Source organism: Ambystoma mexicanum, chromosome 3q (genome assembly GCF_040938575.1).
Source record: "Ambystoma mexicanum isolate Mex_15411 chromosome 3q, UKY_AmexF1_1, whole genome shotgun sequence".
NCBI classification, from domain to species: domain Eukaryota; kingdom Metazoa; phylum Chordata; class Amphibia; order Caudata; family Ambystomatidae; genus Ambystoma; species Ambystoma mexicanum.
In genome coordinates, this window is record NC_090926.1 from 883,430,559 (window position 1) to 883,454,165 (window position 23,607).

General features: G+C 48.1%; 1 protein-coding gene across 1 annotated transcript in view; it reads right to left on the reverse strand.

Moving 5' to 3' along the window:
- Positions 1 to 23,607, reverse strand: part of SMURF2 (SMAD specific E3 ubiquitin protein ligase 2) — a 1,271,870-nt gene that overhangs the window by 15,085 nt on the left and 1,233,178 nt on the right. The gene's annotated exons all lie outside the window — the stretch shown is intronic.

The following is a 23,607-nucleotide window of genomic DNA, read 5'->3' on the forward strand; positions in this document are numbered from 1 at the left end:
GGGGATTAGGAAATAGTGAGAGTACCACCCTTTGTTCCTCTCGTTACAGGTACTGGTTCTATAGCACCTTTCCCTAGCAGGCTCAAAATTGGCTACCCCGTGGATGGTACTGAGGCATTTTTGGAAAGCGGAGGCAGTAACCCTGTGCTACTGTTTCCAACACTCACTCATCCGAAGTAATACACTGCCATTATTGCAGATGCAGTGAGTCTGCCGCCCCAACTAGGTCTTGTGGGTTAAGGGCTCAGAAAGGTTTTGAGGCGGCTGAGGCAGCGGCCTATGGTAAAGTAGCTGTGAATGTAAATGTTGCTAAGGTGCAAGTGGCGTTTGCAGACTTGAGAGCCATGAAGGCAAAAAATAGCTTCCTAGATCGAGCGTAGAAACGCGTATCATTCCTGTCTGGTGGGATGATTGGGTAAGCAGCCTGTTTGAAAGTAGCCATCGCTGCTTGAACTACCAGGCTATCTGATGTTGGGTGTTTTGACAGATAGCTTGGGTCGCTACTTGAGGGCCTGTTGTACTTCTTGGTGAGGTTCTTATTCACAGCTGGACTTGATTCAGGGACCTCCCAATTTGCCATAACCCTTTTTTGAAGTGCGACATGAAACGGGATCCTTCTGTGGACCTTTATCAAGAATATTGTAACAATGATGGACAGCCAGTACATCAAGGTAAGTTCTCGGGTTCTTTATTGTCCATGTCCTGAACTTCTCCACAAGACAAGGGATGGTAGGGGACACAAGATGACACGGGAAACACCGGGCTCACCCCGACACCCATCTTCTCAGCTCACTGCTTCACTCTCCTTTCCAACTGTCACCAGCAGAGCCCCTCCAGACAAACATTCCACACAAACATTCCACTACAGATGACCTCACACTCAAAGCTAATCTGTAGGCCAGATTACTACACTTCTCCTCCCCTTAGAAACACAAAGCCAGTTACTACACCACTCCCTCCATGGGAAAACAAAAGAATGACAAGGTAATGTGACCAGCACAAGACCTTAACACCCCAACACAACACACTACCAGAATTCCGCAACACAACGGCCGCCTATGTACAGAAACCCTGGTAACACCAATAATGGGAACCACACGAAAGGACAGCATTTGCAGGACACCCTCGGACCAAGTCGAAAGTGCCAACGGCATGCAACCTAAAAACAACTCACCACTCCCTCGCAACCACACCTCGAGGGCACAAAAATAACAAACTGAGCACTTGCGCCTGTCCCGAGCTGCCCCTCAGGACCTAGGGCTGCCACCCCTAGCCAAACTATTGTTAGCCAACACTAACACAACTACAACTTAACCACCTTAGCACAAATCACCTTCCACTTCGGTCTACCACCCCGAAGTCTCAGAGCTGCCCCTCCGAGCACTAACCAACCGCCGCCAAAGGAAGCAACAACAAAAGCCTGACAATGGCCGAGGAACCACGAACCGCAGTATAAGGAAGAACCACAACCCAATACTGCGCCTCTGCACAAACTGCTAGTCATTCCATCCTCCTACAAAACACTGTTATTGAACACACCAGGAGACAACCTGACTTACCACACTCGGAATCAGGAAACACACTGGTAAAGCTAAACTCCAAACCATAGTAACCCATCTCGGCCAATAGGCCGGAAGCTGTGAATGATCTAAAATTCGACACAAACCACGCCAAAAGCGACCAACTCTGACAACACAGACACTAATGACGGAACAAGTATGCCAAAGGTAACCAACCCTGCAACCTAAGGCACCAGAAACAACAACGCAACGCTCGGGCCGATAGCGACCTACCCTGACCCATCAGGCATTAAAGACCATAACACAAACACCACTGCCACCTAACCTGGAACACACCGAAGGAAACTCAAGATAAAGAGATCAACACCCCTGAGTGCCAAAACATAGCGACCAACCCCGGCTTGAACCAGGCACTACACAAGGACACATGCACTTGTGACCATGCACTCATGACACAAAACACACGGGCAAAACAACTCAACCCATGACTGCACACAGCAACCACAACGCCACTCATACAAGGCGCAAACATTCCAATGCTGTAATAACACGTGACTACAGGAGCGCCAAACTACAGCATGCACCTGCACACACACTCACACCCCAACACGGACGACATCAAGCATGTACAAATGCCATTTGGTAACATTGCATAACAAGGATGGAATTTGAATGCAACATTATGAAAACACATCACATGTTCAAAGGTGAAAAAATACATCACATGTGAAAACATTGGATGATGATGACCCCCAGCCCATCCCTCAATGCCACCAGCTTTGAGCTCCTGGGCACCACACAATGACAACTTCCATGAAAGTCAGTGTTCGGTGAAAAGTCACATTAACGGATATTCGTATTCCCCTCCATAAATACTTCAGACCCCAATCCACAAATGTGGGGTTAAGTTGACCCAGAGAATACGTTCCGCCACAGCTAAAACACAGCCATGGCCTTGGTCATCCGCATTGCAGTATTAATTACATTGCAAGCCCCCCCCTCCCTCACATATGGGAGTTACCAAAGGAAAAAACACTAAACCCCTATACATGGTTCACTATCCCACGGAAGGCCACAACAAGGACCACAAAGGCACGAGACAACGGCCTTTAATAACATACCCCTGACAGTACCCCCGAGGCCTAAAGCTAGTACCCCAGTCACCCAACCTTAATATATTGGCCACAACATATATTCACTCACGCCCACACATACGGCCCGAACACTGACCTGATAAAAGACCCCTGGCTGGCACAAGACCACTCTGTAGTCTCATGAAATGTCTCCTCGTAAAGGCAATGCGAATACATTGTACCCAGTTCAGCAAGAGCATCCGTAACAGGGAGCACACCACGGACGTTCACTACCGCAAGATGAGCCGAAGATAGCAGTCCATGCCATGCTCAAACGCTGCGAAAATGTTGTGTTCCATCTGGTGGCACACTCAGAAAGAATCTTCCCTGAACGTTTCACTGCTGTGTAAACGAAGAGCCGACTAAATACAGCACGCGATAGGATCACACGCTACCTATCGGCGCGTCGCTTCCAACCAAGGATGAGACGAGAGCGAGGCTAGACACGCAAACAACAGTGCTCACACTACACGTGACCACTGGGACCGCCTCTCCTGGCTGTGACGTCATCTTAGTGCTCGGAGCCACTGGCCACGCACGATCAACGGAGCTATTGAAACTCCGTTCAGCACACACACGTGTGTCGCATTCTCCCCAGTGCGGCGTCAAAATCCTCCGAGCGGCACTAACGGCACACTCCTCGCCCGATGCCAATAAGGAAGACTCACTGCTCAACCACCAAAAAGGGTCCAGCCGGAAGGACCGCCCCTAACCAGCCGCAACCCGAATGAGGGGGTGGGGCAGTCACGAGGGCCAAACACCCTGCGCAGCACCGCCGAAGTAAGGCTCCTCACTCAGATATCGCAAGACGCTGAGTGGAAGGCCACCAACGCAGAAACCAACGGCCCGACACTCCTCATGCGGATCGAACGCCCAGCCCCCGGCGCTCATCAGGAACCGCTCCATATTACAAGTAATCACAGCTCCTCAGGACCGCCACCACCAGGATACCCAGCCATCTTTAATTAAAAAGGCCACAGAAACCACAGATGCGCCTCCGGACAAAAATGCGGCATCACTGGCACAGCCCCAATGAGGGCTGCAAACTCAATATCACGGGCCAATGGGCACAGGCCCGCCTGGGTGTGGGGGGACTCACGGAGGGCGGTGTTTCAAGAGTGCTGCACCCCCCCCAGCAGCACCAAAGGAAAGGCTGTCCACCTACCATTCCATCCTTGTCGCCAGTGTAACAATGATGGACCGCCAGTGTAACAATGATGGACCGCCAGTACATCAAGGTAAGTTCTCGGGTTCTTTATTGTCCATGTCCTGAACTCCTCCACAAGACACAGGGATGGTAGGGGACACAAGATGATACGGGAAACACCGGGCTCACCCCCACACCCATCTTCTCAGCTCACTGCTTCTCTCTCCACTCCAACCGTCACCAGCAGAACCCCTCCACACAAACATTCCACACAAACAATCCACACAAACAATCCACACAAACAATATCCACTACAGATGACCTCACACTCAAAGCTAATCTGTAGGCCAGATTACTACAAATATCTGTCAGCTCGTCTTGCTCAAATGGTGGTGCAGGTCTGCCCCATCCCAGAAAATCTATAACTCAGGTCATAAGGTGCCTATAAGAGGCATCTGCATGGTCTGCCGGGTCTGGCTTGCTCGTACTCCTCATAAATGGAGGATAAAGACTTGAAAAAATCCGTCTTTGGCTAAGGCTTGTAGAATGTTCCAACTTCTCTAGAAGTTGTCGAAGGTTTAGTGGGCAAAGTCATCTATGGCTTCGCCACCAATGGCTTCGAAACTAACTGAGCCGACTGTCTCGACGCTAATGGCGTCGAAGTTAGAGGATTTCTTCCTGGATTTTGGCATCTATGGAGCTCTTGAAGGGCTTGACCCTCGACCTGATGGAGTCATGAATGTTTTTCGTCGTGTTGAGACCTCAGGCCTTCTTGAGGGGTCTCCGGCCTACGTACCGAGCTCGAGGGCATGCAGGCGTTAGCCATAGCCCTTTCCTTGTCGGCTTTCGACAGCATGACAGGAGCATGCCTCTTTCTTTCTCTTTCAGTCGGGTCTGGGCCTCCTTCTCGAAAATGTTAAGCATTTCCTGCCTGAATTTTTCCCACTGGGCTGGAGTGGAGGATTTGTTTGGACAGGTTATCATTCTCTTCATAGAGGAATCGGATGAAGACTAAGAAGGCGGTCTATAGTGTCCTTTCTACCCCTTCTTCAAAGAGGACGAGGAATGGTGCAACCCGCTCTTAGAGCGAGAATGCTTTTTCGACTTCTTTCTTTGAGGAGAGTCCTCGATGGGGATTTAGTAGGGAGCCTATCCGCCGCCAATTTCCCTTTATGCTCTTTCAGAGCCTGATCAGTCCTGGACCGACAGGACTCGCAGTCAGCTGTCCTATGATGCGTGCCAAGGCACCACAGACACACACAATGAGGATCCGTGAGGGAAATCTTGGCGCTGCACTCGTGGCATTTTTATAACCCGGTCTTCGGTGTTGATGGTGGCAAAAACGAGGCCATTGTACTGAAGTAGTCTCACAGAAAAACAAAGCATGCCATTTTTCTCAAAGCATTGGCTGTCGTGGAAAAACTGAACTGAAGCTAACGGGCGCTGCAAGTGCTATATATACACACATTGACAATAACGTTGACTCAGAGATGGAAACCCTCGAGTGACTTCAAGTCGACTGCACTGCACAGCGCCCTCTGCCGAAATTATTTTTCCAAAGCAGCTGAAGCTGGAAGGGAGGATATCAACAGATGAGGTATACATGTGAGGACACAATCCATTTGAAACTGGTTATGGAAGATGTTGCCCATGTGACAGAGGTTTGGTAACCTATCCGTAACAATGTGGGAAAGAAGGCCCTGCCTAACCAGGTGTCTGGAAGAAACCTTGTAGATGTCTCTAGATTGAAGGAGAAGCTCAGATCTTTAAGCAGCTGATGCGGTGAAGGTGCTAGGACATTATCTCTGGAGAACAGGCTTAGAGGAGTTAATCATGCAAAGACATGAATCTCTTCCATCCCGAAATGTGTGGCCACCATAGTAAGGGGGGTCCTGAACGGCAGTGACTCTTCCCAACCACAAACCTGCAGTACTTAATTACATTAGTACATTAGATGTGTTATAGCGAAAATGACACCCTTTGGCGAATAAAGAAGGGTGATAGAAGGGTGTTGAAATACCAGGCCAAGAGACTTGCCTATTGCTTCCACTCTTAATTTCTCTAAGGATTTTTGGAATTTACACCCAAAAAGGTTGTCTCTATTAAAAGGCATAACCATATTTATGCATAAATATCTAGAGCAAATTCCAAAGCTCAAATCCACATATGCAGTCTTTATCAGAACCTATGTCCATATAACTGGCTGCACAGTCAGAGGTATCATGGACCAATTGTTAAATCTGGCACAGAGTCTCTTTACCATCCTCGGCAAGACCTAGTAGGACCATTATATTTGTTTTATTCCCTGTCCCCTGTGTTTTTTTTTCTTGTGGCGCCTTGAGACACCATTTGATGTATAGGTGCTTTACAAATACCCAATAAATTAATTGATTTCATCCTGCATTTCTCCTTCCGGGAAGTTTCAGATATCTCTTTGTCCACACGTGACAAAATGTGCAAGTATTTGGAATTAACCAACCCAAGGGATAAATGCTGAATGCAAAACATTTTCTGCCTACAGAGTCCAGTGTTTTGCAATACAGGTCTCGAGTTGTTTTAGGCTGTGCAGTGACTGCTTGCACGACCAGGCATGAAAAGAAAACCAGTGTGAGAAGGAGCCGGGCTGGTATTTCCTTACCAAGTCATTATCAACTGCAATAGTTGACTGTTCAAGTAAAGCACCTTGAAAGGATCTGCTAGGCATGGAATAAAAGGCAGTAGCGTCTCCTTCCGAGGTCCATAGTCATAAGGGGCCACCTGCATACATTGCAAGACCGTAGATTTATTTAGCCCACTGGAACCCTGATTGGAGGTCAAAGTTCCGGATAAAGTTCTTCAGCTTCAGGCTAGTCAGCGCACTGTTGGAGGAAGGGTCCAAGCCAAAAGATAAATGATTCCCCCTCCTCATCAAAATCTGCTACATTCTGGATAGATATTGTGACCTGGATGCTGGAACCGATGGTATGATACAATGCCCTTGGTTCCAACAGTCAGAGCTGAATGCTTGGCATTAAATGACACTGCTGAACACTTGGTGGTGGTGTGTATGCTGTCTTTAAAGACTAAGTGGGTATTGGGTCTGCCGTGGCACTGAAGCTTTAGCGTACATAGCTACCATCAGTCTCTTACATTCCTTCTAATACTCTGAAGTAGAAGAGCTTGTGGGCAACTGTATCTGATGAACCACAGTCCGTAACACTACAAGAGCAGAGCAGCAATGTTTTTTTTGAAGAGGAAGAGCAATAACACGACTTAGCTTTGGAGCAGGACCATTTCCTGTACTTTCTCTTATTTTTGTGCCACTTGGTTTATTTTTCTTGGACCAGAGTCTGAATGATCTTCAGTTCCTCAGTCTCCATTTCCTTGGTGTCCAGCAGTTCAACCAACCTTTCAGTTTTCCTTTCTGACTCAAGGAACATTTCGATGGAGTAGTACAAGGGAATTTAAGTGAGGGGCGGGAGGAAGGAGTACAGCTGCACTTGTGAAGGGTGCTCAAGAGTTTTACCTCTCCAATTCCAGAGACCTTTTGGGTGGAAGGCCTGAAAGGAACCTTCGTCTGTTGTAAGGTCAGCCCCCAAGCTGCAAAGGCACAGTTGGTGGGCGTCTGACAATCACATTATGGCTCCACAGCCATGCAGTGCTTAAACCGCAAAGACTTCAGGACACCAAGCTTGGTTCAGAAAGAAATCTCGGACAAGGCTATGTTCCGAAGAAAAGCAACTGAAGTCAGAGGGCGAGTCTTGTTAGATTAATACGTAGTGTGGTCACTTCTGGTGCAAACAAGTTGACAACTGAGAGGAGAGTCAGCACAGAGCTGTGATGCGCCCCACGCTGGCTGTAGAAATGCCTGCAATTCAGCTGGTACTGGGAAGATATTGAAGATAAGGGCTCTGTGGCAGGATGCAATCTGTTAGAATAGAAATAATACAGTCTGATCTGTTCCACATATAGGATAGGTTTGTACCATTTCATTAATCCTTGCATCACTGCCTGCTCCCATCAGTTTGGAAGCATATCAATGCAACAGCACCAGTCAAGATCCTTTCAATTAGAAATTTGATTGACATCAAAAGAATCTATTTAAATTTCAATCCTTCTAATGAGACATTCTGCCGAAACAACGTGCTGAGGATATGCAGATATGACATTAGAAACAAGTGATTGTTTTTAGCCTTCATACGAAGACATGAGGGTATTGCAATCAAGTGATTGGTTTGGATATTTCAGAAGATACTTTAAGCAAATTAAATTAAACAGTTGGATTAAATAAAATAGTGGGATGCACTGTTATTGGAATTTGATACTTTTTCAAAAAGATGTGTGAATAAACTTATGTATGGATACTTTGAATATAAGAATTTGAAATCGTTTTTTTTCAAATAGTTAAACTATAAACATATCTGTATCTTTAAGCACAAAACCACATCCTTTTCTTCAACTACGCTTAGTATAGAATGGTGCACATGGAGTTTGAAGAAATTAGTAAGCAGCGATAGGTTTAAAGGCCAGGTCATAGCAGCTTTTGTCCATTCGCATCTGGCATAAAACTTTACCATTCAGGATGTAGGCTGTGGAGGTGGGAAAACAGTTCAGCAAAAAATAAATAAGAGTGTTCCGTTGTCCTAGTATCAGAATCCATAGAATGGTAATTTGCTAAAATGCGTCAAAAAGTAGGCAGCAATGTGAGCCACATTGAAATGTTTTTCAAAAAAGGCGGAAGATTCTTGTCAAATGAGCCCTCGATACACACAGTAGTAACATTGATAACCAATGTGACGATTCAAGGGATTTCACCCATTCTTGTGAGGCTAGGGAGGTGAGCTTGCTCTACAACAACCTTCCTAGGTGTCGAAGAAGTGGGACCTCACCAGGAGACTACTTCTTAGGGGACAAGAACTCCTGTTCCTTTGAAGAACTCCCTTGAGCCGTTAACACTATGGCCTTCATGGCATCCTCTCCAATAACCGAAGTTTCTAAAATTCATGACTGGGACAAAGAAACTCCTCAGAGATGCCAGTATTTTATATGAAAAGAACACATCCCTTTAACTCCGATTATTCCATTCACTAAGACGAGTACGTTAATGTACTTAAGACAGAAAGAGAAGAATATAACCATGGGCTAGAGGGGGCCCTGTGCTGCGTAATACCTGGTGGAGGCGGAAGACGCTCAAGCAAGAAAGCCAGTTAGTTTCAAACTCACCGAGACTGAAAGCTGGGGCGCCAGAGTCACAGCGCAACCCCAGCACAAGAGATCAACAGGGCAGGAGCATTAACGAAGGTGGTGCTACCACAGAAGACCAGTGGTGACCACCAGTCCAAGTACAATCGCCGATACCATTGTACACAGAGAACCGCAGGGTGTCCAGCCCCTCGAAGGAAGACCGGGACAACATAAAGAGAAGAGAGACCAGAAGGAGAAATACACCAATGTAGGCAAGACGGCCACGTTCCGACACCCGAGAGAAGGTCACAGAAGGACAAGGCTCCCAAGGACAGTCCCCCTCCTTATAGAAAGTACCTGGAAGAACGGGGATCACGGGAAGCTGGACAGGAATCATTATATGGTGCAAAGAACTCATCTCAGTAGAAGTCATGAGACAAATATATCCTTGAAGCAGTTGAACTTAAATAATTGGGCTACAATAAGAGAATAGAACAAGAGATGACAATACCCTGGGAGAAGGGGAAGAGTGCTTCAATATTTTGCACAAGAGGAAGAGACTATCAAAAGGGCTGAATATTCTAAAGCAGACATCAGAGGAATTAGACAATTGAAACAAATAAAGATTCAGTAGAACAAAGCAAGCCAAGGTATACTTTACCCAGAAGGAAAGTCTATCTGAATAATATCTTCCAGGATATGCTAGAAATAACAAGCAGGTGGTTATAGCTTCTAAAAACAAAACAAAAGGGATCCAAGGAGAAGGGAAAAATCCAGAACGCAATTAAAGAGTTACAGAGACTGATCCAAGAAATCATAAAAGAGACTGAATATTTTAAACTGATAAATAATCTTATAGACTGGTAAAGTACCCACAAGTAAAAGGGAGACATTCTCTAAATACAGGTTAGTTTTTATAGTGGTAGTGTCAGATTAGGGCATTTTTGGGGCAGTGGACTATTTCTTTGGACATTCACGACTGACAGACTAGCACCTTAGTAGGAAATACAAGACAGGCACCTCCCATATGGCCAAGCAAAGTTAGACCACATCCTTTATTTTAATAAAACTTGTGGATCATGTTTGCAAAGTGTCCACGTCCTCCTCCTGACCTGCCACACCCCTTAACAAATTTACTGAATCAGCATTAGAATTGATATTAAATTGAGCCCGAAGGTTGGGGAAAGGAGGAGCATGGGGGGAAACTTAAAGCCATGGACCTCACACCTTTCAGATGCAAAAAGATTAGGTACTTTCAGAGCACAGATCACGAAGCTCGGAAGCAGGCGTTATTGCATTGCAACATATTGAACTACACAGATGAGAGAAGAATGGCCGAACAAAAACAGTACTGTAATATAAACCTTCTTAGTAAACGCTTTTCTACAGGCAAGGAGATTGAGAAAATAAGTACACCCGACTGAGAATCATATCATGGTTTACAAGATTTATGATTGTTCTTTGCACACTCTCAAATAACTTATGCTCAAAGAGGTGATGCAGTTTTCGGATGCAGGTCGTAAGAAATGTCTGAGAAATTAGATGTGTGCATAATCTAGTGAAAGGACATTATCGAGCAGGCCCAATCCAGAAATGAAGTTCATAAATTTGAAATGTTTTTGTCTCCATCTGAACAAAAAGGGGGGTGGCCAACACTTTGAACATTATGTCCAGAACCTATTGATTTGGTTTTGATAGAAACATTGTAATTGTCTGCTTATGGAATCCACCCATTTGCTTCTTTAATGGATGTTTTTCTGACAGCTCAGCCCTTTGAGGTTTCAAAGTACCAGCTTGCATTGGAATTGCATAAAGCCTGACATCCTGTCATTTCCTTTCTGAAACAACAAATCGCTGTTCGGTTTGTCTAAATTGTTGAAAGTATGAAATGGTAAGAATGGTTGTCTAACCATTTGTGATGATGTGGTCTCTAGACTGCTTCCCCCACAAATGATAAGTTACTCACCGTAGTGACTAATGTACTCCTAGTCCCCGTTCCTCCATACTGTATGGGCGTCCCTCGCTAGGGACGGGAGACGGAACCTTTTTCACCAGAATAATCCGCCCACCAGCGCCACTCCTTAGTCCCCTTTGACGCATCGACAATATTAACATTGTCTAATGACACCAGTTCTATTAGGGGGGAGGACGGTGGGATGTATGGCGGAAAGGGGACTGTGGACTAGGAGTACGTTAGTCACTACGGTGGGTAACTTATAATTACTCCTTTGTCCCGCCCCCTTTCCTCAATACTGTATGGGCGACTACAACTGAATGTAGCTCAAGGTGGAGAGTTTCCCCTCCTAAGGTAACAAGTTCCTCAACTCTGCCTGGCCAAATGCCGTGTCCGACCTGGTGCTGTCATCCAAGCAGTAGAAGGCCAAGTAGAAGGGCGAGGTAGTAGCCCAAGTAGTTGCTTTGCTGATAACCTGCCACGGAATGTGTCTTTGGAAAGCTACCGCTGTGGCCTTAGTTCTGATTGCGTGGCAATTTATGTTTGCTGGCAATGGCTTGTGCTGCCCCTCATACACCTCCTTGATGGCGCGAACCATAAACTTTGCTTTGGAAGCCTGACAGCCTGGTTTTGATCCCCCAAAGTTGAAAAGGGCACCCGATTTACCGAAGCTCTTGGTTTTGTCCAGGTAAAATCTTAGCGCACGTCTGACATCCAGACAGTGCAATACCCTCTCAGCCTCATCCTTCGGGTCCGCGAAGAATGTCGGTAATGCTATCTCCTTATTCAGGTGAAAAGAGGAGACGACCTTAGGTAGAAATACGGCGTGTGCTGTGAGCACCACCTTGTCCTTGTGAAATGGGCTCTGAAGCCACCAGCACCTGGATTTTGCTGATTTGGCGTGCCGAGGTAAGGCCCACTAGCAGGGCGGTCTTGATGGTAACTAGCCCGATGTCCGCGGACGCGATATGTTCAAATAATTTATGCACCAGGGCGCCCAGGACCACACAGGGTGTGGCTTCTTGATAGGTGGATACAGTCTAGTCAGACCCGGCAAGTGGCTCTTAAATACCGGATTCGAGGATGAAAAGACTTCCTCGCCCAAGTTCTTGTAGGCCCCAATGGCCACCAGATACGTGTGGCATGTATCTACCTGCACCGCTGAATGAGCGAGGTGCCCTGAGAAGGATAGAACGTCGTCCAACAAGCAAGTCAATGGATCAATAACCTTTAATTCTGTCCAGTGACAGAACCTGGTCCACTTGCTCTTGTACTGGCTCCTGGTAGTGTCGCTCCTAGACCCTAGTATTATAGCCAGGTTAGCCTGTGACAGATGCAGATGCTTCAGGGTAACCTGTTTAGGAACCACGCTGAAAAGGCTAACATCTGCTGGGCTGGGAGCGCCACTGTGCCCCTTGCTGGGACAGTAGATGTGCTGGGCCCACTGGGAGGTGTACCGGGGGCTGATCCGACAGACAGAAGTTCCGAGAACCAGGATCCTGCGGGCCACCATGGCACTATCAGGATGAGCCAAAGTCCCCGCAACTCCCTGACCCTACAGTGACCCTGTGCACCAGGTGAGTGGGGGGAAAGCGTACACGTCTCCTAGCGAACACCTGACTTGACCCAGCCAGAAGGTGAACTGGGAGCATCTCCTGTTGATACTGGTGGCGAAGAGGTTCACCTGCGGATGACCCCACCTGGTGAAGATCCCCCTGAAGGACCTCCTCATTCAACTGCCATTCGTAGTTGTCCGAGCCCAGCCTGCTGAGCTTGTCCGCCTCTAGGTTGGACTCTCCCGGGAGGCGGATTGCCGACAAGTGCATGTTGTTAACCAGAGCCCACTCCCAAATATAGTTCAAGAGTCTGCAGAGGGAGGGGACCTGGTGCCACCTCCTGCCACCCTGCTTGTTGATGTAGTACATGCAGGTGGAGCAGTCTGTCTGAATGAGAATAGACTTGCCTGTGATCATGGGGAGGAAGGCTTTGAGGGCCAGCCATGATCTCGATCCATTGATGTGTGCCAGCTGCTCCTGAAGTGACCATACTCCATGGACACTGTGGCTGTCCAGGGTAGCCCCCATCCCTCAAGGGATGAGTCTGTGGTAATGGTGACCTGAGGTGCCGGCTGCCGGAAGGGCCTGCCTATCCGCAGCTTGATGTCTGGACCCGACCAGACTAGATCCTGGTGGAGATGTTGTGGTATGCGGATCTGCTCCGCCTGAGATCCCTTCTGAGCAGCCTCCTCATTTTGAGCCTCGTATGTGGCACAGCAAGGAGACACGCAGCCTTGACTCCCAACAGGTGTTGGTACCACCACGCCGGGTTATTGCTCTGCTGAGATAATGTCCAATGGCCCTCTTGATAGCTGCAATCTTGTCCGCTGAAGGGAAGATTCTCTCAGACCTTGTGTCCCATATAAGGACCAGGAAGGCCAGACTCTGCATGGGCAATAACTGACTTTTTGAGATTGACAGAAAATCTAAGGTCGTATAGTGGATCCATGAGGGTGGAGGCCGTGTGCTGGACCGCCTCCGGAGAGCTCGTCCTGACTAGCCAGTCATCTAGATATGGATAAAGGTGATGGCCCTGTGCCCCGAGTGGGGCTGCCACTGCATTCATTAGCCTTGTAAAGACCCTGGGGGCCAAATTGAGTCCAAAGGGTAGAACCCTGTATTGAAAGTGAAAACGCATGCTCCTGAACATCAGGAAGGACCGATGGGGTTCCCAGATCAAGACGTGTATGTAGGCATCCTTCAGATCCAGGGAGCACATCCAGTCTCCCACACACAATGTCTCAGCTATGAAGCCTGGCTTAACCATATTGAACTTTTGGAGGGGAAGGGAAGGGTTCAAGCAGGAAAGGTCCAACACAACTCTCATCCCACTGCCTGGCTCGGTTCGAGCAAGGGGATTTCCGCCAGCAGAGTTGCTGTACTAATCTGCAGGAGCAGGGGGGAGGGGGGTGTCGAAGGGGGAGAAGGAGGAACCGGAAGCCCGTGGATACCACAGAGAGGATCCATGGGTCAATTAATTTTGTGTGCCAGCAGTGTCCGTGAAGGGCAAGCCTTCCCCCCACTGGAGACTCGTAGATTCGGATGATCCTGTCACAACTTCTTCCACTCTGAGGCTGAGTCGGGGGACTGGAAAACACCCTTGTTAGCCGCCTTGTGCTGTTTGCACCTGTGCTGGCTAGGGGGATCTGTCTGGTTGTCTGGACGGTCTCTCCTGTAAGTCCTTAAAGCCCAGAAGGACACACCATTGTCCGAGCGCTGGTGCGTTTGGCTGTAAGTCTTGGGTGTGGACTAAGTAAGAATAGATAAAGATTTACCTGTGGGGGAGATATTCTTTTTCTTATCAAGTTCCTCATCCGTTTTTGAATGGAACAGGTCGCCCCCACGAAACACAGGTCTAGAATGTGCTCCTGCACGTCTGAGTGAATTTTGTCGCCTTGAGCCAGGCCATCCTTCTCATGCCCGTGGCAATACAAATGGCTCGGCCTGATGTGTCAATGTGGGCCACCGTGGACTCCATTATATCTTGTGCAACGATTTTGGCCTCCGCCAGCCCAGCCTTGAAAAGAGCCTGGCTGTGGGTGGGGAGCTCAGGAAGGAAATGTGCAATTTCCCATCACAGCATCTGGTTGACAGCAGCCAACATGGCATCAGCGTTGGCCTGGCACAGGTGGCGAGTGGCGCTAGAGTACATTTTCTTCCCGGACGCCTCCAAGAGCTTTTCCTCCTTGCCCAGGAGTGCAGATGCCAAAGCTGCCGATGAGGATTGTGGCTTAGGGTATAGTGATGCTGGCGCCATCACTGAGGAGTGTGGTTGGGGGTGTGCCGACAATAAGAGGGTTTCCCTTTCCGTTTGCCTGTACTTAGCACCAAAACACTGGTTGGTAGGTTGGGTAGTGTGTGGCTTGAGCCAACCTTTTTTGGCTAATGCTTGGACATCCTTTTGAAGTGGAATTCCAGTTCTAGTATGAGGATGTAGCGTAAGAACTTCAGCCAGTACCCTCACCTCAGTTTTGGCTGATGATGGGGTGTCTGGGTCTTCCTCCTTATCTGTGTCCACTGTTGTGTCCGGGGGAGCCGGAAGAGTGCTGGGCACAGGCAGCTGTGGCGTGCTGATTATTAGTGCCGGAGCTGCCATTATAGGTACAGGCATGTGAGCCAGGGGCTGAGCTGGACCAACGGGCAGTACCGCAATGGGTGCTGGCGGCTCTACAGGTGGGAGCATGTCCCCAATTACATCCCTGAGGATGGTACCCATATGTGGTGATCTCATGGGGGCGAGGGACTTCACGAAGAACCTGGGCCATGAGGCTACTGTGTCCTAGGCGTGCCCTATCTCGCTAAATTGGGTGATGTTTATCTGCCCTGCGAAGAGGAGGGATAGGATGTGGCACAGGTGAAAGGTGTTGTCCAATCTCACCTGGACGTGCGCTCCCCTGCCTGATCTCTTAAGGGGAAGGGCATCGGGTTGAGTCACCATTTTGTCTGGCCCAGCAACCATTTTGTTTTGCTCCGCGCCACAAGCCTCCGTCGTGGTAATTGCTGAGCTGGGACCGGCCTCTACCAGTATGCTGAGCGGTGGTGGTTGCAACCTTCCTTGCACCACAGGTCGAGGCCTGGTAGGCGCAGTGCCCTCAGCCATGGGTCCGTTATTGGGGCGTAGCCTCTCGGGTTGGGACCCGGTAGTAGAGCCTTGCAGCCCCTCAGTGGTACCACCAGTAGGATCTGGCGACCTCTCGGCCTGAGGGCCGGAAGCTGGAGCAGCCTCGTTATTCCTGCTGGTATTAGGACCTGAGATGTCCCTCCTGCTTGGGCGCCTCCCAGGGAAGGAGTCAGCCTTGCGGGGTGCGGAGGAGAACAGGGCATTTACCTTGAGCCTGGTCTACCGTTTGACAAATGCTTTAAAGTCCTCTGGAGGTTTTATTCCAAAGAGCTCCCGCCACCTGGCTAGTTGATTCCTGAGCGCGAGCAGAGTCAAGGCGTTGCACGAGGTTCAGCCATCCCAGCCATGGTCTGGGCCAAGGCACCGGAGGCAGAAGGCTTGGGGGTCAGACATTGGGAATGGACCCTTGCCGGCTGGAAATCTGCTGAAGCCCGCCGTCGACATGCGCCGGTGAGGAGAGTGGCACCCGAAGACAGAGCAGTACCTAACAATTGGAATAGAAAAAGAAGACAGGAATACTTCTCCGGGGAAGAGCATGTGGAATTACAAGGCCGGAGGCCTAACCTAGGAGCACTGGTGAAAGTGGTCCGTTCCCATCGCAGTAGAAAAGAGGACTGGGTAGCGGCGCCGGTTGGCGCAGTCAGGAGAGCGCATGCTTCCAGCACCGCGCACCCGCGTGCATCCAAATTTAAAGGGGAAGATGATTTTTCTGGTGAAAAAGGTTCCGTCTCCCGTCCCTAGAGAGGGATGCCCATACAGTATGCAGGGAAGGGGACGGGACGTAGGAGTAAATGATGCACAGAAGATGGAAGAGGCCACATGGATGGTAGAGCTAATCAGTGGCGGGGGAATGGACTGTGGAGGCTAAGACTGACCTTGCCAAGGGCGGCTTTAGCTACTGTCTTCCATAACGTTTCCTGTGGGTTGCCAACCCGAAATGTTCTTGTTGGCTACTGTACAACAAATCAGCCTTTGAGAAACATGCACAGCACTATTACCTTGCATTAATAAAATGATGCTGAGACAGTGGTGCATAAACTGCACACACATGGAATTAGAAGGGGGATGCTGTCCTCAGTTTATAGTAAGGATTTGGGTTGCAAAACAACAAACCTACATGTAACTTTGAGGGCTTCTGGGCACTTGCCAGTCAGGTTTCAGGACATTAGTAGAGAGAGGAATCTACTGCATTATCACAAAACACTTGGTGGTCAGAGAGTGAAGATGTTCTTGTTGGCCAACCCTGAATTTTCAGAACAACATCTGCTAGATAGACTCAACGAGAGAATTGGTATTGGGTGGAATGCTGGACTGTAAATCCCCAGGAAATGCAACTAATATGGCAATCATCAGACACGCAATCCCTCAATTGTGGGGTGTGCCAAAGAATGATAATTCATTTATTTCTGTCCATTTGGGTACGGTGCAAAGAGTCATCAGTGCAACGGTGTATGGATAGGAGGGATAAAACGAGAGGTGGAACAGGACTTTTAATGGTTCAAATACAGAGATGAAGCAACATAGTTTACATCCTCCTTCTACCTAATCCCTCTTCAGATCAGGAGTTGTTATTGACAAAACAAATGCTAGTATTCCTGAGCTCATACTTGTGAACACCTTCTCAATTGAACCCCAAATCATGGCCTTAAGGAGTCACTCCAATGCCAGATAATGCCCTCCACATTAACCTCAAAGCATTTGCTTGATGTGGAGTGTGAAGATTTTTTAAAATTGAAAATAAGACAGAAGAAACACTGCTCCGATACCCCTCAGAGTGGTCTTCTAAATCTGTGAACCCCTGCCGCACACAAGTGCGTGTGGGGCTGATGGGTGGGGCCAGTCTGGAAGATCTAAGCCACGGGTGAGGAAGTGTGTGTGTGTATGTATGTGTATGTAAGTATGTGGAGGGGCATGTTTATAGGTGTAAGGGAGGGGGCTGTGGAGCCGTAAGCGGAAGCGTAAGCTAGTATGTGCAGTGGTTGAGGAGTGTTTGTTGCATGGAAGTGAGGGGTCAAGGAAGTATGTATGTGCAATGTTTGTGTTTGTGCAAGGTTGGAAACAACGATTCAAAATGTTAAAGGGGATGATGGGGGAGGTGTGCCGGGGGGGAGGAGAAGCAGGGTTGGTGTAACCCCCTCTAATTAAAAGGGTGGACAGGAGAATTGGTGGCTAGGAGAAGTTTGTGGGGTTATGTGGTGGGGGTGCCAAAATAAATTAGTCTCGGTTTGTGTGCTGCCTTTAATATTTGGGAAAAATCACATAGAACCAATGCTTTTTTATCAGATCTCCAAGGTTTACAAAGTGAAGTGACAAAGGAAGTATTGAGACATACAAAACGCAACCATATTACTTTAGATTAGTTTGTAAGGGCACTGGCACCCTGTGGCTCTTAGGATTAAAAGTAGCATTTTGGCCCTGGTTCACAGGCAGGGGCGGGCTAGGAATCGGCAGGGTTGTTGCTACACAGGCCAATGCTGCAATACGTAAAGACAAACATGGGAAAAACATGTGAACATGAAAATCTTTCAGAATCCAAAAGGAACAGGGTGCTGAAAGGCCTACACGGCTTCTTTGTAGATGGTGCGAGGCTATCATGTTGATTTCAACAATGTTGCAAATGTGCCTGAGTGTCTTTCACACATAAAGAGGCTAAGGACTGCCTATGACTGGACAGACATTACCTCTTTGAAAGGAGCAGCTCCTTGCCATTGGTTGGCTATGGCAGCTCACAGTCTAGATTTGGGATAAGAAGAGGAGCCCTCTAGTCGTTTCTCAGAACATCCAAAGAAGCCAAGAGCTGAAGAAGAGGAGCTTGAACTGAAAAACTGGAACACTGCTGCTACAGACAACCATTATTGCCAACGCCCACTCCCAGTGAATCCCTGAAGCTCTTATTGAGATCCTGAAAGACCCTCACTGGTGCTTTGACCCTTTTACTGGTGAGACCAACTAGTCCAGGAACGCGAAGAACAAATTACCAGAGATAAGTAATGTTCTTTCTGAAAGATGTTCCTCCCATGGATTCCTCATCTTACATATATTCCTGCGGCAGCAGCAAACCTCTAAAATGTTTTGCCACCAGGGGGTACCGTGCAGCTTTGTCGTCAAGGTTCCTTAATACCTATCAATATCAGGAGTGGATGCGACATTGATTCTAGTAGATATAGCCTGCTACGTGCCCATAGTTTTCTTGATTTTCTCCAAGCTCAGCCATTCAGAGGAATTCTTAATTTTATCATTATTATGATGGTCATAGAAACAACGGAGAGATCCAATAGCTTAAGGTGCTCTATTTAGGGGTCGGATGATAGGGCGATGCGGAATCTGTGGGAGGAACAGCCATTAGAAAGAACCTAAGGTGTACGTAATATTTTCTTAAGGATTGTGTCCTCCCACGGATTCCTCATCTTAGAAACCTCTTCTCAGGAGGAGAGGAAAATGAGAGATTCTCATTGCAATCCTTATCGTAAAGTATTCTGTAAGACTGATCTGCCAAACCCGGCATCCTGACTTGATAATGTGTGATAATTTCACATTTTTTGAAAGGCGTAGTGGAGGGGAAGAGATAGAACCCTGCCTTCTTTGGGCATCTGCTGCTGTCTTCTCCTTGCCTGCCAAGTGCACCAACAACAAGGCGATCCCATTCTGCAATGCCCAGAACCAGAGCTGCATTACCTCTACACAGAGGGAGTGACCCTACACCCCCTTTTCTAGGTGAGGTAGTGCATGGCCACCGTGCTGTCCTTCATGATCAGGCCAGATTCCCCTGCAGCAAAGACAGAAAGGCCGTCAGTGCCAGTCTGATAGCCCTCAGCTCCAAGATGTTTATGTGAAGTTTCAATTCTGCCGGAGACCACAGTCTGCTCACTGTCAGCTTGTTCAGGTGTCTGTTGCCACCCCTCAGCAAAGCATCCACAAATAGGTTTGCTTCTGGCTACGGTTGCCAAATAGATTCTCATGCCAGCAAGTTCTTTCTGAGGGACCACCAGAGGAGATCATGTGAAAGTTTGATCAGGAACTGTCGGTCTGTCATGTTGCCCGAGAACTGTGGCCACTAAGATCCGAGAGCCCACTGGAGTGACCTCATCCTGGCCTCTGGCACCAGAAAAAAGCAGGATGCCATGAGACCCAGCAACCATAAGAAGTCCAGTGCCAGAAATATGTGGCCGTTTTGGAAATTGGTGACCATTTGCAGAATGTGTAAAGCCATGTCCTTAGGTGGAGTCCAGGACTGATCTTAGAATCTGGCGCGTTCATGAGGGTGTCATCTTGGACTTCTTGAAGTTGAGGAAGAAGCCAAGTTTGTGTAGGAATTGGCAGGCATGGTTTTGACTTGCTCGTGAGAGTGGGTCCTGAGCAACCAATCCCCCAGGTAAGTGAAGATGTGTACAATCCCCCTGCCCCTTTAGACTAGCTGACAACTCCGACAACAATTTGGTAAAGACACTTGGGGCTGGGGTGAGCCTGAATGGCAGGACCAGACACTGATAGTGGGAGATGTGGATTGTTAAAATTAATTTCTCCCTGTGATGGTGGGGATCACGGCAGACCTGAGGAGATGAACATTCTTCCACGGTTGTTGTATCTCTTTACCTCTCTTCCCGCGGTCGTCCCTGACCAGACCTTCAGGGTCCTCCAAAACGCGGTCCGTGAGTTTATATGGCAGGGTAGGACACCGAGAACCGCAAAAACTGTCATGACTTTACCCAGGGAGGAGGGAGGGTTCGGGTTGCCAGATTTCCAACTTTACTATCGTGCCGCCCAGTTACGGGTCCTCCTGGAGCATATGAAAGAGGGGCTGGGCACATACTGGTCCTATCTGGAGGACATGGATACCCATCCACTAAAGGTTCGGGTCCTTCTATGGGCCCCGCGAAAATTTATCCCGAACAGACTGAAGTCCCACCCGACATTAGGCGTTCTATGGGCAATCTGGCGGGAGGGCCCCCAGACAGCTCACTTAACGTCATGGCCGTCCCCGATGTCCTCTCTATGGAGCCAACCCCTCAAGCTGGGCAGTAGGGGGTTCCGCTGTGCACAGTCCTGGTCCGACTCGGGGATGGAATGGGCAGGGCAGATGTTCAGGGAGGGAGAATTCCTAACATACGAGGAATTGTGGGATGCTCTTGGTCAGGGGTCACTATCCATCTTCGAATATCTTCGCTTGAAGGGCATCCTATGTGACCAGGCCTGGGGCCAAGACTTGAAGAGACAACTGACCCCCTTTGAGAAGTTTCTTGATACAGCGTCTTCCAGGAAGGGGGCGGTTTCAGGGGTGTATAAAATTTTGAACACTGTCAATTTGGGGGAGAGGAGGCGGTTCCGCTCTTTTTGGAACGAGTTGGCAGGGGAAGAGATCTCAGAGGACGCCTGGTCCAGGATCTTTAAAATAGCCTTCCACAGGAATTTATTTACCGCGGATATGGAACATAACTTTAAAATCCTCCAGGGATGGCACAGAGACCCTGCAAAGTTGTCAAAAATGTTCCCAGGTGTATCCCCAGCATGCCCAAGGGGTTGCGACCAGGTTGGTTCGAGGGCTCACATGTGGTGGCACTGCTCGAAGGTAGAGGTATATTGGGAGGAGGTAAGGGGCTGGATCGCTGAAATCTCGGAGGAAGTGCTCCCTCAGAACCCTCTGACCATGCTGCTGGGCCTCCCCCCAGAGGACACAGACACATTGAGGTACCCTAGAATGTGGGAAACAATGCTACGAGCGGGAAGGGTTGCCCTCGCCCAAAAGTGGAAGAGCCCAGAAACTCCTTCCAAGGTGGAATGGCTACAGAAGGTCAAAAACATGTTCTTGATGGACAAACTGACGGCAATGGTGAACAATGACTCGGCCTCCTTTCAAGCGAACTGGTACGGGGTGCAACAGATTTGGGGATGGGATGTCCATTGATCCGTATCGTGGAACTGGGAATGGTGTGGGTGCCCAGGGCCCGGGCAGACGGAAAACGGCCAAACTAGAAGTCACGGCTCATGCTCGCTTCCAAGCTCCAGATTAAGAAAGCTCTTTTTTCAAAGCCCCGATGTGGGGTGTTTTTTTTTTTTTTTCTTTCAGGGGGGTGGGATTGCATTGGAGTGGTGGGGGTGGGAGGGCGGAGGCCCTCGGGCCTGTCACTTGATTTCATGTGAATGCGTTTGGTGCCCCAAAGTTTGTTTATGAAAATGTTAATAAAACCAAAGTTTAAAAAAAAAATAATTCTAAAGTCAGCACTGGGGGAGGAGTTTGGGATCCCACTCTATGATGAGCAGGGAGACACAAAGGTTAGCCAAACACAATCAATGAAAGGCAGCAGAACGACCAGGCTTAGTCTCAGGAAGAGTGTGTGAGTGGTCTAGGGCTACAAGGAGTCCACCAAGAGAAACACCAATAATTCCAGTTAGACAGGCAAGTATACAAATATACAATTGTTTATTAGGCCTTTACAATACACACTAACAAAGTAAACATTCTAGTCAAATATGGGCAAACAAACACTTAAAAAAACAGATACATACATTCGCCCTTAGGAAAAACAGAATAGTATTTGATTCAATGATAAGTATAACACAGGTAAGTACTTGGATGAAATTAGAAATAGAAAAGAGACAATAATATAACTGCTTCTGTAGCTTTTATAAAGTCCAACCCTAAGATGGTTTGGGGCCTTGTGTCCAAATGTCACCAGTTCCATAGTACATACTTTTCATGTAGGTTTATAAAGAGATTAGCAGTGCCAGTCGTTTAAGATTAATAAGAGTCAAAAAGTGAATTAAAGTTCGATAAAGTATAATCACTCAACCCCAGTCCTTGGGATAATCCTAGGAAAGGATCCTTGGCCATACCTCCAAAGACCAAAATCTAGAAAGAGTGATTTAGGGACCAGACTTTAAAGCCCATGGCAAACAGGTGGGTGGGTGGTAGGAGGAACAGTTATATGAACGTACCCCACTGACTCAGGTTCTTCCAGAGACCACCGCTGGTGTTCAGGAATCTGTTGGGGATACACTCTTCTGTGGTTAATCCCGTCAAGTAAGGGGCAAGTGTCGCGGGTGCAGAGGCTTTCGGCATCAGAATTTAGTTTCTGTCGGTCGTGGTGCTATGAAATCTGTTTCAGACAGCTTCCTGTAGAACACCGAAACGAAGGAAGATCACCGGAGGACAACTCCAGGAAATAAAGGAGTATTTTCAACAAAGTCACCACATTCAGGTGGCAACAGGCGTTCTTTAGGGAACACAAGAGCAGGCCCAGCACAGCATCATATTATGCAAGAAGGCTGAAAATGCAGAAGCACATGTCTTTTTCCATTAGCTGAAGATCCTCCAAATTCCAAGCATGCACTCAGAACAGCGACGACTGCAGTGAGGTTGTCCAGGAGGGAGCTTGTTAGTCCACTAGTTGGTCCAAGGATACTTCTGAAGGTGTGGATCCTCGAGCAGGTGTCTAGACTGGTGGTTCCCACTGATCCAGGGGTCAAAACACCACTAAGAGTCTTCTTAAGATTAAGACAGAGGAGCAGGGATTTACTGGGACAGCACTAGAGTCCATGCTGGACAGCTTCAGGGGTCTTCAGTGGGCTACAGTTCTTAGTAGAGGTCTTGGCTCCAACGATCCATTGAATGGCTGCTTTTATCCACAATTTTGTTTGAGAGCATGTCCAAATCCACCAATGGTAAAGATCTGCCCCATTTAAACAGTCAGTGGTTACACAATCATGGCCACTACATCTGCCCAGCAACAGACATGCAGGCACGAGGGATGTGGATTGGCACCAGACAGCCCCAACCCCATTCCTCTGGCCACACCCAGTAACCGACCCACAACATTCCCCGGGAAAGGGATTCCTTAGAAGGGATTTCCTGACCTGAGAAGGCAGGAAATAGGTTAAAGAACAATATGGCAAAGCAACAAGCAAAAAAATATAAATAAATAAATTAAAAAACAAAACATCACTGCCATTTTTAGTAACCATTCGAGATAATTACAAAAGTGCATGAGTAATATATTGAAAAACTGTAAAGATATC